General features: G+C 50.6%; 1 protein-coding gene across 1 annotated transcript in view; it reads left to right on the forward strand.

Moving 5' to 3' along the window:
* LOC126522835 (uncharacterized) overlaps positions 1 to 15,595 on the forward strand; it is a 35,757-nt gene that overhangs the window by 14,021 nt on the left and 6,141 nt on the right. The gene's annotated exons all lie outside the window — the stretch shown is intronic.

Here is a 15,595-nt window from a genome sequence, read left to right on the forward strand (position 1 = left end):
TAACCAAAGTGGGAACGAGGTACATTGGTGGCAACTTACGAAGCATTTCCCCGTCGCTGCCTGCCGAACGATAGGGAAATGCGCTCTTTGCGATAACAGGAACGTGTCAGAAGAACCTGCTCTTGGCCTATATAGGTATAGTGTTTGCTACCGAAGGACTGAGGGCTACGTCGTTGGCATTCCTTAATGTGTATTCGTTTCTCTAGCGCGTATACTTTATTTTGTTGGCCCTTTGTTTAGTAACTGTTGATTATTCTATAAGAAGGTTATCGGTATAGTATAAGAAACGTGTTAGTTGCGAAACCGTTGGTGCGCAGCATGCAGTCGGCCGCATAAGTTTATGGGACACGGGATTTGCGAAGAAGCTGAATTCCCGCGAAGCCCGTGCACTTATAGCCTCGGGTTCGAAGTTTCAGTGTGTTAGTAGCCTTAGCGAACAATACAGTGATCCTATGGATCAGAGGTGCCACGCCTTGATAGAGCAGAAACACGCATTTGTCGCGCGCAGCCCGTGCCCCGTGAACTTTTGCGGCCGACTGTATTTACGGATGCTGTCGCCAGGTGCCAATCGCAGACCGCGTCGAGGGAGAACGCAACACGTTCGAAAGACGACGACCAATGGCTGACTTAGAGAGCTTTTCTTTACTGACTTCGTGTTTCTTTCTCTATGGATATGTCACCTGCTTAGAAAAAGCATGCAGAGTCGTTTGTCAATCAAGTTGAGCCAAGTTGAAGTTTATTATCCTTGTACGGTGAAACTTTACATTGCACGAGCATGCATACCTAAAAGGTCTCACAGGGAAAACACTGCAACAGGGCCTTCAATGTTACGCGCACAGTGAAATTCAAGGAAGACGGATGCTCGCAGTTTGATAGAGACTTGTAGTGATCAACATCGCTTGAACAAGGAGCGCTAGAGCGAACGTTTGGATAAAGGAATTTCTCAGGGCATAGCCAGGTGTCATTGTCGAAACGTCTCAAGACGAGGCCCGCCTTGTTCGCACTCTGTTCCTTAGTAAACTATCGGTGTCGGCCGATGCGTAGAGTTAAAAAACAAATCGTGAACATAATGATCGCGTTATATGGTTAAACAAAGCATGGCTGGTCTTCCTTCCAATCCGTGCGTGGTCTTGGCGTACGCATGAGATATACTGATGTATCAGTGAAGAAACGCGTTTTGATGTATAGGTGCAGGCGTTTCACCATGAAGCGTTTAAATATAGCGACCGTTGTGAACTGTTGCTCTGATGAAAACGTATCAACGTCTCGCAATGTAGGCGTTTCAACTTTCATGCATGTATATATAGTACGTCAGCGATGGTCACCACGGGCACGGCCGGGCGAGGCGTTCGGATGACCAACAGTCGAGTTGCAAACGACTCAAAGCAACGCGAACACCCATATCGACATCACGCCAGCCCACGATTTCCATATACATATAGCCAAAACACTGACACGTGCGGTATAGCGGAAACGCAGCCTGCTGGCGTGCCAGTAAGTCGGGCCTGCCTTATCAAGCACTTCCCGTTCTTGCCGGATCCGCCATGCGAGCGCGTGCGCGTTCGGATATGCCAGATGCAATCGCTGTCAACGCCACTTGTTTACGTAAAATTGGCACCACGCTCGACATTTTGATCCTGGCACCGGAGAAGCTTTTATTTTTTTATTCGCTGTAAAGTCGTTAAGAATTAGTTTTAAGCGCTGCGCATCCATGCTGTTGCCGACATCGACGCGACCCGCAAAACGATCGAGATTCATCAGGTGAGGCGACGTGGCGTGCAGTACATTTACTCGGCGATGGGTCTGAACCTTTCGCAAGCGCGAAATTTACCTGCATCTTCCGCAGCGGCTTGCCGATCTGTTGTATACCGCCCCCGCCATGCGCAACCACGAACGCGTATGTCCAGCGCGCATTACCTACAACGCGTGCCCAAAGCCGGTGCCCTGGCAGATTCGATTACGGTAAGCGCATACAGTAAATCCATTACTGAAGGTTATTAATCCAGGGCCTCACAGGCGGCGTTTACGCTTCACCGTGGCCTCCGAGATCGCACCGCGGCCGTTGCTTTTCGGGTGAGGTGCGCCGGTGCGATCTCGGGGCTTCACCGAGCCGAATTCCGCCAGGTCTCCGTATGTTGTCGCTTGACGCAGCCGCGCAGAAGACGCATCGAAAGGGGTAAGTGCATGCACTGGGTTGGTGTATAGCGGAGGGGAGGGGTCGAGGATGAGGTGCACTTCGAATGTATGTGCGGCGTGTTGGGATAGACGAAGTAAGGCATGTTGTTGGGCTAGCCGGTTCCCACACTCAGCAAAATTTTTAAACTGCGCGAGAAAGACAGGACGTGAACAGAAACGTAGATGCACACACAAAGCGCCTTGTATGTGCATCTATGTTTCTGTTCGCGTCCTGTCTTTCTCGCGCAGTTTAACAATTTTGCTCGAAGTGCTGCTGAATTGGGAATTGGGATGCTGGATTGGGATAGATGGTGGGGGATCTATACCGTGACTGTGCCGCGAATGCGCAGTGTTCTTGTACTACGGTTACCGTGTTCATACGCCTGGCGCAAACAAGCATGGTGAATCGTAGGATGCGTTAATACTATAAGCGGTCTTGTTGGAGTGTTGTAGCAGAGCCACCGCTATAGATAGCGGTGGCTCGCACGCAGGCTTGGCAGCTGGCTCGGAAAGTATACTTTCCGAGCCAGCTGCCAAGTCTGCGTGCGTGCTAGCCGATTCTTCGCTGCGCCTGTGGCAGGTGCCATGGATGCATGCACATCGCAGATTAGGTAGCGCGCGAAGTAGTTCCTAGCTGCTGCAGCTATAGGGCGGGGCGGGAGCAGCATAGAGTTTCTCATTATAACAGAGGGAAATCTGGCGCCACCGTCTATGGGAGTTTCTTAAGGGGGCACCGTGCCGTCATGGGAATGACAGTATATGTGTCTGCGAGGCTCGTGTTGGCTGGTGTTGTAAGAGGCTTGGTCTAAAACGTGGATATGGCTACACAAATAACGCGTTCTCAAAGTAAAATCTTCATAAAATGTTTACATTCACGCGTATTACATCTTTACTCACCTACAATGCATGACCAAGCGAAGAAAAGCAAGAACAGACGACAAACTGTTTCAAAGCGAGCGCGAACCTTGTCGTCTGTCCTCCAACTTTAGCGGCCCGCTGATACGTTTTACGTAACATATAATCGTACACGCAATAACATGTTCTTATAGTTAAACAAAACATGTTTTTGCGTAATAATAAAACCAAAACAGCTTTTTACGTGCTGTTTTAGTAGAAAATGAATCATTGTGACAGACGGAACGGTGCTTGCCAAGCGCGCCTTCAAGGTGACCTGTCTCTCCGAGAACTATTCCAATCCGAAGTCACAATATACCGGCATTCCCATGCTTACCACAGCGCAGCAGCGCCAGATTTCCCTCTAGGTAATGTAGTGAGAAACTCTATGGGGAGCAGTAACGATGCTAAACCTGCCTACTTTAAGAATATTCCGCCACATTTTATAGTTAGACTGGTTCGTTGTTCACACATCTATTACTCGCCGTCACACTTAGACGCAGAAATGCCAGGTATAATTTTTATTACGACCTTATATATATGCACGGAGGTGTTAAAAGCCGTACGTTTAAGAACAGATAGCACGAAGCTAGATAGTTTTCACGTGACGTCACGGATGCAGCGTCTCGCCGTACTACAGTACCCGACCATCTCAGCCATGCATTATATGACTTTAGTGCAACGTATTATCGCGCGTACATTGTTTAGCCTTTTCTTTTTTTTCGGTGACCGCAGCGACGGTTCTGTTCACCGGATTATCACTGTTATCAATATTTCGTACGGCGCGAGACGCGCCTGCAGTGTGGTGCCTTCACGTTTCTCGTTCACACAGCTTCTCGATGCGCTAAATAACGCACGATGGCGGCCGCGGTGACGTCAATGCAAACCATCTACGGTATACTTGCTGCAAGGTTCTGTAGACAAGAAAAAAGAGAGAGAAAAAAAAAAAGAAAACCCGGTGTTCGGGTTAAGCCTGACGGCAGCTGTTCGACAGCGGCGTCTGTTTCTCCTGTATATTCCGTGCGTCCTGCTCTCCGCGGGAACGTCCCGCGAGTTTCCCAGGGCATTGTCTTCTGCAGACAATGGTCTCGCTATGCTATACCTCCACGATGGCATGCGTGTATACATACAGGCGGATAACGCCTGCGTGGCAAGTGTGCGCATGCGAACCTACATACTGTTTTCCCAGGCATGCCTGCGCGCGCTGACGCGACTCGTCGCTGTCACACGATCGAGTTGACAGCATGCCAGGGACGTTGCCTGGCGGCGACGGCGTCTGTCGCTGCGCCTGCGGGCGCGCGCGCCGATAATGCGCGTATACCGGAAATAGGCTTAACCCGCGAAGGGTGCGCTCTCGCGCGCTTCGCTTGCCCCCTCGACGTGTGGTCGTTGTTTTGATTCTTTGCTCGCGATGCGCCACAAGGAGGAGCGCTCGAACCAAGGCCAGACGTGGGCCGTTTGCGCGTGCGTACACCTGACCGCTGCGACGAGAATGCCGCGGTGCCATTCTCGCGTCGTTCTTTGACTTCTCTACAAGGAAATCAGTTAGGGACGAACGAGTCAATATCGGTGTAGTTTTGCAGGAGGCAGGTTTCCTTTCGATTGCGACGCGCACTTAAGAGCTCGAAACTGTGTTTGCTGTGTCTGTCGTCCATGTTGCGTCGCCGTCGTCGTTAGGTCACCTCATCCTCAGATTTACTTTTACCATACGGCGAAGCAAAAAGAAAAACGAAACTTTGCCCTGTCCACCACCACTGGTATTCGAGCTCGTGTATAGTGTGCTACACTGTTAAAGCGAACACTCTAATGTGCGGTTCTCACTCTGCTGGCGCTGCAAGTCAAAGCACCTGCTGCAGTCGCGTGATTGAACTGCATGCACAGGTGGGTAGGAGCGATGCTAGGGCTATATACTAACCGCAAGTCATGTGTTGCATGTATATCCAGGGTGTTGTATACATTTGCCAGAGGAAACGATTGGCACGTGCTAAACACTCGCGTGCTCCCTTTACCAGTGGACAGCAGCGTACGTCCCTGCAGTATTCTGCAGTTGGAAGCCGGACGCGCTAATCACTGACCTGCTGCACAATATTATCGATTGGCGGCAATTTGTGCGGGGTCTTGTGCGCTATAGATACGCTGTGGACTCTGCGAGTTGCGGCGTCTGCGCATGTATTTCGGAGGCCATAGCAAAGAATTCTGTGGCGGACGTGGACGACGCTGCATGCATCGCAAAGAAATTGTTCTTTGGGAGATTCCTATAGGGGGGTTCCATCCTTTTGCTGAGCTTTTCTGAGATGTTCTTTTAATTACTATTTTCTGTAATTTCGCTATATTTCATCTTTAAGTGTGTTACCGTTGCTTTTTTTGCCAAGGGTTTGTTATTTAGAGTTCCATTTCCCCTGAAGCATGCATGCACCACAATGGTGGAGCGCTTATGTGTTTCTCTAAGCGCAGAAGACAAGAGCAGTTATCTTTCGTGCCATGCGCGTGCAACGTTTCTATCTCGAGTCGTACAATGACTAGAAATGTCTGAAGAAAAAAGACTGCGGTGATTGCTTTGTGTGACCTGAATCCACGCATTCACAACAGTGTGGTATTCAAATGACTCGAAGTGTTCTCGCTCGAGACAAAGGATTCGCGGGAAGTTGGAGATTTGGGAGTTGCCGACAGCGGGCGAGCAGGAGAGTCCACAACCTCGATCCAAAGTTTCGGCATGGAGACACGTGTTCTGGACTGTGCCGACGAAGACAACTCCTTCTTCTTGTCGAAACACTGGCTGTTATGCCTTATGTTCGCCCCACTGTTGGTCACTTCAGTTGCATGCCATTGCTGCGTTTGTCCCTCTCCCTTGCCCAGTTTGTTTGCACTGTTTTTGTCCTGAATGTCGTGCACCAACTATCCCAACAGCGAACTCGCTTGAACCGCGTCTGCAAATTTGAAATTTTGCGACTCCTTGAAGAACACAGAATGATGATGAGCAAAAGGCAAACGAAACACGCATACCTCATGCCTCGCTGTATGCATCATTTCTTTGCGTAATGTGTCACTCGAGATATATTACGAACGTGTTGCATGTTGAGTAATAGATAAGTGACGTTATTACCAGGCGTCATGTGAGCGTTCTTTTTCTTGCCAATTTACAGTTTTGCTGTGAGTATTAGACTGCTTCATATTTCGCACCTAAAGTCACGTGATACTCGTGACGCGTGCGGCTGAAGTAATGTTCTACATCCGCCGCCATGCCCACGAGCGGCGCTGGCTAACACTCCCACAGCTATAGAGCTAGTACACATACAGCGATAGCCAAGAAATTGAGCGGGAGGATGGCCATTGGCGGACGATGTGGGTTCGGCTACCACCCGCGACAGGTTGTCTTTTCGTCCATTTTCATTTTTTCCTTATTATTTCTACATTCGAAGTTGAATGAACAGTTAGCTTCCCCTATGCCTTCATTGGCTTCATTGTCTGTTGACTTCACGTGGTCTTAACAACGGGCTGTGACCGAACCACGACCGAACAACAAACCATCGCTCTACGAACACTGCTGTCGACAGTATAGCGAACGTACGAAGGGACACACACTCGTCAGAATCGTTGGGCTGAATATTCTTTTTTTTTTTCTCCTGCACGAATCGCAAGAGGGAAGCACGTTTACGAGCTTAAGGTTGCGTCTTACACACGGCCTACGCCTCAGCATTTCCAGGTAGTACACATAGTATCTCGCGATGTTTACGACACGTTCAGTCGAGGACTCGAGGCGCTCGATCCTCCGCGTATCGCAGGCTGTGTCTCTCATTCAAGGGGCGCCGCTGGCTGCGACGCGTTTCGGATGCAAAGCGCGTTCGCAGGTTGCCTTGAATGGAGGCTCGCCGTTCTTTCGCTATGGGCCGGAAGTCAGTGGCTCTTGTCTAACGCTTCCCGAGGAGGGGGGAGGGGGTGAGACGCCGTGCGGACCTCAGGGGTCGGAAGTGGGATGTAGACCTTGGGGCGGTACACAGACGGCGGGGTGTCTTTTGTTGCTGGATTCGGCAGCCTGCTTCCCCAAGGAGGTTTCTGCAACAGATGTTGCGTGCGTACGCGGTATAACACCGCCCTACGGAGTGGGTAGGTGAAGGAAATGCTCGAAGGTTCGCGAAGTATAAAGGCGGTGAATTAGGTGAATATATCTTGATATGGATGCCACGAATCAGCATCATTGCCACCATCATCATCGTCATTGTAGTAGGCGCTGTGTAACCATCATCGCCATCGTTTCTTTTACGTTCAGAGCAGAGCGATTTGTTTATCGTGAGAACGGAAGTGTTCGCAACAAATGCAGTTTGCCGACGGCGTCACCGCGACATGAAATGTTAGATAATCGAACCATGATTATTTTAGGTATAAAGTGAATCCTTACACCTATTTAGCAGTTGCTTACGGAACGCAGGACAGTAATTTGCAAGTAAAGAGAGAAGACGTGGCAGTCTTTTAGCGTTCGCACACACGTTACGAACAGTCCCTTTCAACAAGAAAGGAAAGATAAAGAATATGAGGCATCACGCACTTTTGCGATTATACGCGAGAAAAACGAGTCATCGTTAAAGCCAGATCAATTATTAAGCAATAAGAACTAGAATATGAGGAAATTTTTTTAAGGAGAGCAAAAAATAAACTTCAGAAAGCTAAAGTTCCCTGTATATAGATAATTCGACACTGCAATACTACAATACTAGCAATAATAGCAATACTACAAAAGGCCTTCAGAGCAGTTAGTAAGCGTCTTTAGGACTGATAAACACGATTGCACGCATCTAATTTTCTTGTATAGGATTTAACTAACCGCGCTTCACGAAAGCTTAGCTTCACGTTGATTCTAGTATGTTCGTTGGTTCTACACATTTTATTTTATTCCAGTTCACGATGGAGTACTTTAACAGTTCATAGAGCCAGCAGTTTCAGTTCCAGTAATGCGTAGGTTGGATAACCGGTGCGCCATTAGGGTTACGGAATGGATGCCAAGAGAAGGGAAGCGCAGTCGAGAACGGCAGAAGGCTATAGGTGGGGTGATGAAATTAAGAAATTCGCAGACGCCAGTTGGAATCGGTTGGCACAGGACAGGGGTAATTGGAGATCGTAGGAAGAGGCCTTCGTCCTGCAGTGGAGATAAAATAGGCTTATGATGATGATGAGGAGGATGATAGCCAGCAGTTTCAGCTTCCTAAACTTAACCTAACATTGTTCTAACTAAGCGTTGCTGGCTGTGGACCGAGCGTGGAACCATACCTGACTCAGCAGGTCAAGTTTGCTGGCTTTTGAGAACAAGAAATGGCAAAACGAGGCCAAACGATCACTTGGAGCGTGTCGAGCGGCAACCGCCACTCAGAACGAACGAGAACAGCCCGGCGGGTGTCACGAAATGGCCTGGCCCAACTAATGGGGGGCTCAACAGCCCAAGAAGCGCCTCCGCGATAATCAGCGAGCGGCGCGCGCTCACAACCATCGTGAAAACAAGCCAGGAGGGAAGGGGGCAATCTTGCACTGCGGAAGATAGCGCAGAAAAAAGGAGTTCGTGCGTGCGCCTGCATGCACAAACACCCCGCATCTCAGTATCGCTACAGGCCATACTAGCCACTGTAGCGATACTGAGATGCGGGGTGTGCCGATGTGTGTGGAAAAAAAAAAAAAACAGCAGAAGATTGGGAGGGGGAGAGCGTCGGGGGCACGCGACTACGACTGGGGCGCATTCGGCCAGAGAGGCGGCGCGGATCGCAGAACTTGTTTGCCGCGGAGAGAACAACGGACGTTGGCCCCGCCGCCGCATCCAGAAGGGGAAATACACACACAGACGCGCGAGAGCCGGCGCGCTGCTGTTGACCGAGAAGGGTTGCGGCGAACCCGGTCGCCGAGACGAGGCGCAGCCACGGGCGAGTCCAGGGAGCGGGCAGGCAAGCCGAGAACTGCGCTGCGTTTCGCGGCGGTTTGAAACGCGGACTCGTTGACAAGAGGGTGCTTTCGCCTTGACCCGCGGCGACACGCACAATCTCGGCAAGGGCCTTTGAGATGGCACTATGCACTATATATCTTCGTTGACGCGCCGAGTCGCTCGCCTCGTACGCGGGCCAGCTGGGCGCTGCTGGATGGCTGTTATGAGCGTCCCCTTTGGAACGGGGCCGTAGGTTGCGCCACCAAGCTCTTGCTATTGTACTGCCTAATGTCTTACCTAGGTACCCCAGCCAAATGTTCTGATCCCCTATTTCGAACTGTGCTTTTGTACGTCTCCGTTTTTTGTCGTTTCCCTACTTCCACCAATCCTCTAATCGCCTCTTACTAATGCCTATTGCGCACATGTTTGCTTTTCCACTGCTCTCGCTGAACCCAAGTGCTTCAAGGAGGCCAGTGGCGCCTAAATCGACCGCTGGGTAGACGTCTTCACATTCTAATAAAACATGCTCCATAGTCTCCCTAGCTTTACCGCAGCAAGCACATGCTTTTTCTTCCGTCTTATATCTCGCTTTATAGGTGCGTGTTCTAAGGCATCCCGATCTCGCTTCGAAAAGTAATGAGCTTCCCTTTGAGTTATCATAAATTGTTTCTTTCCTGATTTCGTTTTTTCCTCTTAAGTAGTTACTCATGGCAGGTTTCTTTTCCCTTGCCGCCACCCATGAGATTATTTCAGCATCTCTGACTTTCCGCTTGACCTTCTTTGTTGCTGTGTAGCCCACCCTACAGGCCGCATACTTGCTGGTAAGCTTCCTAGTTCTTTTCCTCCACTGTGAATCAATGTTTTTCCTGTACAGATACCTGAACACTCTCCCAGCCCATTTACTTTCTTCCATATTCCTCAGCCGTTCTTCATACTCAATTTTACTGCGAGCTTCCCTCACTTCAAAACTAGTCCAGCCCATATCACCCTGCACAGCTTCATTTGTAGTCTTCCCGTGAGCGCCCAATGCGAGGCGACCCACTCACCTTTGGTTCCCATCGAGTCCTGATTGTACCCCTGATTTAAAGCAAACAACCGCATTTCCAAAAGTAAGTCCTGGAACCATTACACCTTTCCACATACCTCGGAGGACCTCGTACCTATTGTATCCCCATAGCGCTCTGTGCTTCATTATGGCTGCATTTCTCTTCCCCTTCACTGTTATTGTTTTTTACTGTGTTTCCATATATCTATTGCCTTCGTTTATCCATATACCAAGATATTTATATTCCGTTACCCGAGGTATTTCCTGGCCCTGTATCTCCACTGTCTGTTCACTGTTTTCTTTGAATACCATAACACCGGGGCCTGCTGTCGCACGACGCCAGCGCCCTCTCGTTCGGTCGAGCAGGAGGCTTCCAGCGATGAGTGTGTCGTTGTTTTACGTCTGCGTCAACGCCTGACGACGGGATTCGCGCGAAAGAAGAGAATGTTTTTGTTGTTGTTGTTGTTGCTGTTGTCACGCGCGTTCCTGCGAAGACAGTTTGGGCGTGTGTAAAAGTATTCCTGTGCGGGTCGTTCAAAGCGAGACGCTATTTGCCGCGAACTGTTGGGCGGGGGCTTCCTATACAGGCGCGAGTTGCAGGGTCGCTGGCCGTCACTTTGCCGGCAGGCGATCTCGTTTCGCTTGGAACGCTTACCCGTTTGCGTTGGCGGTGCAGCCTGATCACTTGGAATGCCTGGACCCTCCGGGGTCGACTAGGTCACGAGTTGACGCTTCATCCGGCGTGCTGCCGTCGTTCTAGGGTACATTGTCGTTTCAGGTGAGCGCAAGATACACGGTTCGTTGTTACACCAAAAAAACGAGCACGGGAGCAGAGAAGGGGCGGATGAATGTGTTTCAGCGAATGTGACTGCAAGTGAACGAGCTCGTGTGCTGTTCCAGGCATCTTTAACATTCGCGCACCATTCAATATCGCTGCGCTGTCATTGAGACAAGAGCAGCTGCACGCTTTTTTAAAGAAAAGTTATCACCACAACCCAGTGACTCTTTCGTTTAGGCTTGTTAAAGTATTCTTTTTCGAATACTTTATCCCCGCCTCCCCCTCCTTGCTCTTCCTTATCGAGTCTCATCTGACGAGAAAACTGGCTTTCTTGGTATCCCAAAAATGTAATCTGCAAATACAGCTCAAGTTATTGAAGACAATGTCTTTCTTGGCGAGTTGATACCACCACTTTCCCGAATAGGCTTTGTGTGTTGCTATAGTCTCTTCGTGGGCCGATCCCGGAGACTGTGCGATCTAAAAAATGTGTAGTCGATATCGGTGGCACCACCGTGCGGCACCGGTGGTGCCGTTTTAAGGACAGCGTTCTCGCAATCTTTTCTCGTGACAGCTTTAGCCTTTTGATACGCTGCTCCCCCTGATCGAAGGCAGACGCGGTCGTTTAAGACTCTGCGGACCTCTCAGCGCGAATTATATGGTTCGCTCACCGTATTCTCGCCTCCAACTCATTCAGGAAGACATCGTCTTTCATTGACGTCAACCAGAGGTTGAATCGCCTTCCAAATTGGATCCGCACACTGATCCTGGATTTGTACAGTAATCCAGGTTCTCTACAGTTCCTTATCCTCGATCTGTAGATTCATTGATCGCTGCATCCGAGGACTCATTCTTGGCAGCTTCAGTGCAAACCTGTTCACGGCAATCCTTCGACTATTGCAGTGCCTTGTCTGCGCTGGAGATCCCGACTGAGCTGACACTGCGAACGCACTGTTGACTGCAGGAAAAAGAAAGAAAAGAAATTAAGGCGATGGTTAGTTACACTAGTCTTTACACAGTAAAACTAATCATAATGATTACAATAATACCTTGTTGTCGCCAGTGTAGCAAGCAGTGAAACGTCATCTGATAGAAGAAGAGCGTTATGTGACCGAAAGAGCAGTGAAATGCTCGACGAAATGTTGTATTTCTGGAGCTCTTCCGCGCATGTACGGGCGAAAAACGCGAGATTATACGAAGCAGCGAGTAAAACGGCCCGCCAGGTCATCCTTTCTCGTTACACAGGCGATCATATTTTATGTTTCGACGCCGGCGCGGGAAAATAACGCGGCCTGCTCCGGCGCCGAAAGCGGTCGTGTATATGTATGTACAGCGGGAGGCCAGCCGCGCACAGCCGGGTCACGGGCGGAGTCGCGAATTACGGCACGAATTTTATAAAGAGTGCAAGGAGCGGGGAGGGGGAGGCGAGGCGAGAAATACGGGGCCATCGCGAAGGCCACAACTCTCCTAACGCGCGCGCGCGGTTCCATGTGTGGTCAGCGCTGTGTGACCAGGCCGCCACGCATGCTCGACCTGGTTACATTGAGCGGCGGCAGAAGCGGCGCCCATGGCCGAATCGCGCGCGCCGCGAGCGAGCATGACACCGGAGGAGGAGGTTCGGACGCCCGCGCAGCTAAACGGAAAGATTAAACACCGAACGAACAGAGAGGAAAAAGAAACAAAACGATAAGGCAGAGAGAACCTCGATGTGTGCGCAAGGGAGAGACAGAGAAAGAGAAAGAAAGGGGAGAGTGGGGGGGTCTGAGCATGTGGCCGAACTGAACCCGCTGCAGGCGGTGGGTCTTCCTTGCTTGACGAAGCGTCGCATCGCGCACGAGTTGGTTTCGCCGGCGACATTTGCGAGGTCAAATTATGTGCGCCGCAAGCACCCCCCCCCCCCCCCCCCTTTGACATGGCCTCACCGCGCTTCTTCGGAATGGGAAACACGCATGGCCGCGCGGACTGCCCGCCTGCTCGTTCCTCTTTTTCTTTTTCCCCTCCCCAATATCACTAATTGCTGTTCCCTGCTGCCCCACGGTTGCCGGGTGAGCTCTTGCCCGTTGGGCAGGTAAAGAGAGAAAGAGGAAGAGACAGAGGAGAGAGACTGGGGAGGCGAGGGGGCCCGGGTTTGAACCCCCCTCTTGACGGCTCTGACCTTGGTGTGGCACTTTTTCTTTTTCGAGGGGGGAATGGGCTGTTTCTGTAGCTATTCGCGGAGACGCGAGCGTGACTGGGCGGCCACCGGGCAGCGCACACTGTCAAGCTCGCGAGCCGTTTCCAGCGATGCAAAGTGTTCTGCGTGCGAAGGGGACTCTGTGTGTGTCGTAGTAACAGCCGGGCACCACTGAAGCGTTAAAACTAGAACCCTTCTAGCCTCAGTAGTAAAACGGCCTGCTATCGCAAGGTCGGTCGTCGAAGGGGCGGAAAAAAAAGGAGAAAGTGAAACGGAACGGAACGGAACAAGACCGAAGGCACTGTGGTGTTTCCTGCAGTTTACTCTCCGAGAAGCTTCTATTACGCACAGGTACTGCGTTTAATCGCCGAGGTTTCCCTACGAAGGCTGCACGTCCAGTTGCTACGTAAAAAAAAAAACGCACAGAGTTGCAAACCAGAACGCGAAAAGAGCGCGCCGAGCAGTTTCGAGCGAATTTGTTTACTGGCGGAGAGCCCGTATAAGCAGAGAGAAGTGACTTTTTTATGCGAGGCTGCATCACAACACGCGCGTTCAGAACAGCTGCTTGTTCAGGTTGCTAAGATAGGCGAGCCAGCAGAATGTGTGCCCTGGCGGCATTGAAGGAGACGTGTGCTACGTAATCATTCCAGCTAGGTTTCGTAAACACGGGCGTGGTCGGTGTATAGGTCCTTCATATATTCGTGATGTATTGTTTACGCAAGAATACATCACTATCGTAATGTGCTACTTTGGCGGATAAAGGCTCTTACACTGGTGCGATATGACGTTTGCAAACGTTATGAAATGTAGCATTACATATACGCGGACAGTATATGACTAATCTTCAACCACGCGTACCATTTGCGAAACCACCCGTATAGGAACGGTGCTTCAGAACTCGATGGACACAGTGACTGGCGTACAATGTAAGGGGGGGGGGGGGGGGAGGATGGCGTTCTGCTAACTCTCGCGACACCTGTGGACGAAAAGGCAAATTATAAAATGACATTTTCCGAGCACAGGAAAAAAAAAAAGGCAGAAAAGTGCAGTAAACCAAAAACACACGATTTAGGCACGCACTGTCAGCAAAGCCAAATACGTATACTTTCAATCAATCACCGTGTCTCTTTTCTTTCCCGCATATTAACATTTTCACGCTCTTTTTAGCAGGCGATCGGTGACGGCGAGTTTCAACTTGTTATTCGCTGGCGGCGCGTCATCGGTTAACTCCCAACAGAAAGGCACCGGAACGCGCCCGGTGTTCGAAGTAGAGTTCCGGAACTGGTGTGACTGAAGAACCTTGTACCTATAACGCATAGTGGAAGCAGTTGCAAAAGAGACGGATGACCTAGAACACGAGACAAGCTCTTGTGTCGTCCTTGCCATTCGTCTTTTGCGCTCGTTTCAGCATGAAAACAAACCAACTAGCTCAAATCAACACTCTAGTGTGTTCGTGACTATGATGAGCATTCTTTTTGTCCTGTTTACTGCATAATAGACGAGAAAGGGCACTTTGAAAGAATAAACGATGACAGTGCCATGGCAATGACGAACTCGGGAAGCAGCACTGTCGTTTGTGATGTGGTGTTTTGAGTTTTAAAATGAGATATATGAGCAGCACTGATATGCTTACAATTGTCCCCGCAGAGAACACTTAAGTAATAGTGTGGTGGGTAAAAAACAAAGATATAAGTGTATTGGTTTCCCGGCAGGAAGAAAGGGCCTTCTGCCTATCAGTTTCACAATTATCGTGAGCTTTTACTCTGCGCTTGCGCACGGTATGGGAGAAACATTTCTGAAGAATTGAAATAAAATATTAACCGACGAATTATTTCATGGTTTCATTCTTCAATTTCTCTATTCCTTGTTTCTTCTCGTATCGGCATGCTTTCTTTGCCATTTGTATGGCGCAAGATTACCATATCCTGCCTTCTTCCTCTTTCTCTCTATCTCTCCTTCCCCTTCTCTCCAGATGCATCCGTAACTCCCGCCTTCTGTACTTCTATCTCTGTGCCCTCGAGACACGCCAACTTCACCCACTAACCACTCACCTTACACCCGGAACAAAATAAATTGTCATGGCAGCAGCTAACCTGACGAGTGACCCACCGACGGTTCCGCCAGAGCGGACGGAAGCCAGCGCGGCGACCCTGCCGAGCTCAGCGACGCCTGCCACCCTCGCCAACAGCACCAACTACAACGCGTCGGTGACAGCCACCGAAGGGACGCCGAGTCCCGACGAAGGCGGTAACGAAGGCGGCTTCCTGGGCGACGCCGGTCCGGGGATGGCCATCTTCGTCGGAGCCCTCGCCGTCATCTCCGTAGGAGTCATCATCGTCCTCTGCGTGTCCGTCTGCATAACGGCGTCCAAGCGGGCCAAGCGCCGGGCCCACTTCCAGAACAAGATCCGGAACCAGCAGTGTCCGCCGTGTCCCCAGTGCAACGAGCCCTGCAAGCAGGACCCGGGCGTCTACCACGTCCACATGTGCGACGTCCACGGCCCCGTGCCGCCTCCGGGGCAGCCACCTCCTCCGGGACAGCCCCATCCGCCTCCTCCTCCGAACCCGGCACCTCCGATGCCCAGCGTGAGGGAGGAAGACGAAGACGAGGACGTGGGCAACCCGTTCTTCG

This window comes from Dermacentor andersoni, chromosome 6 (genome assembly GCF_023375885.2).
Source record: "Dermacentor andersoni chromosome 6, qqDerAnde1_hic_scaffold, whole genome shotgun sequence".
Taxonomy (NCBI): domain Eukaryota; kingdom Metazoa; phylum Arthropoda; class Arachnida; order Ixodida; family Ixodidae; genus Dermacentor; species Dermacentor andersoni.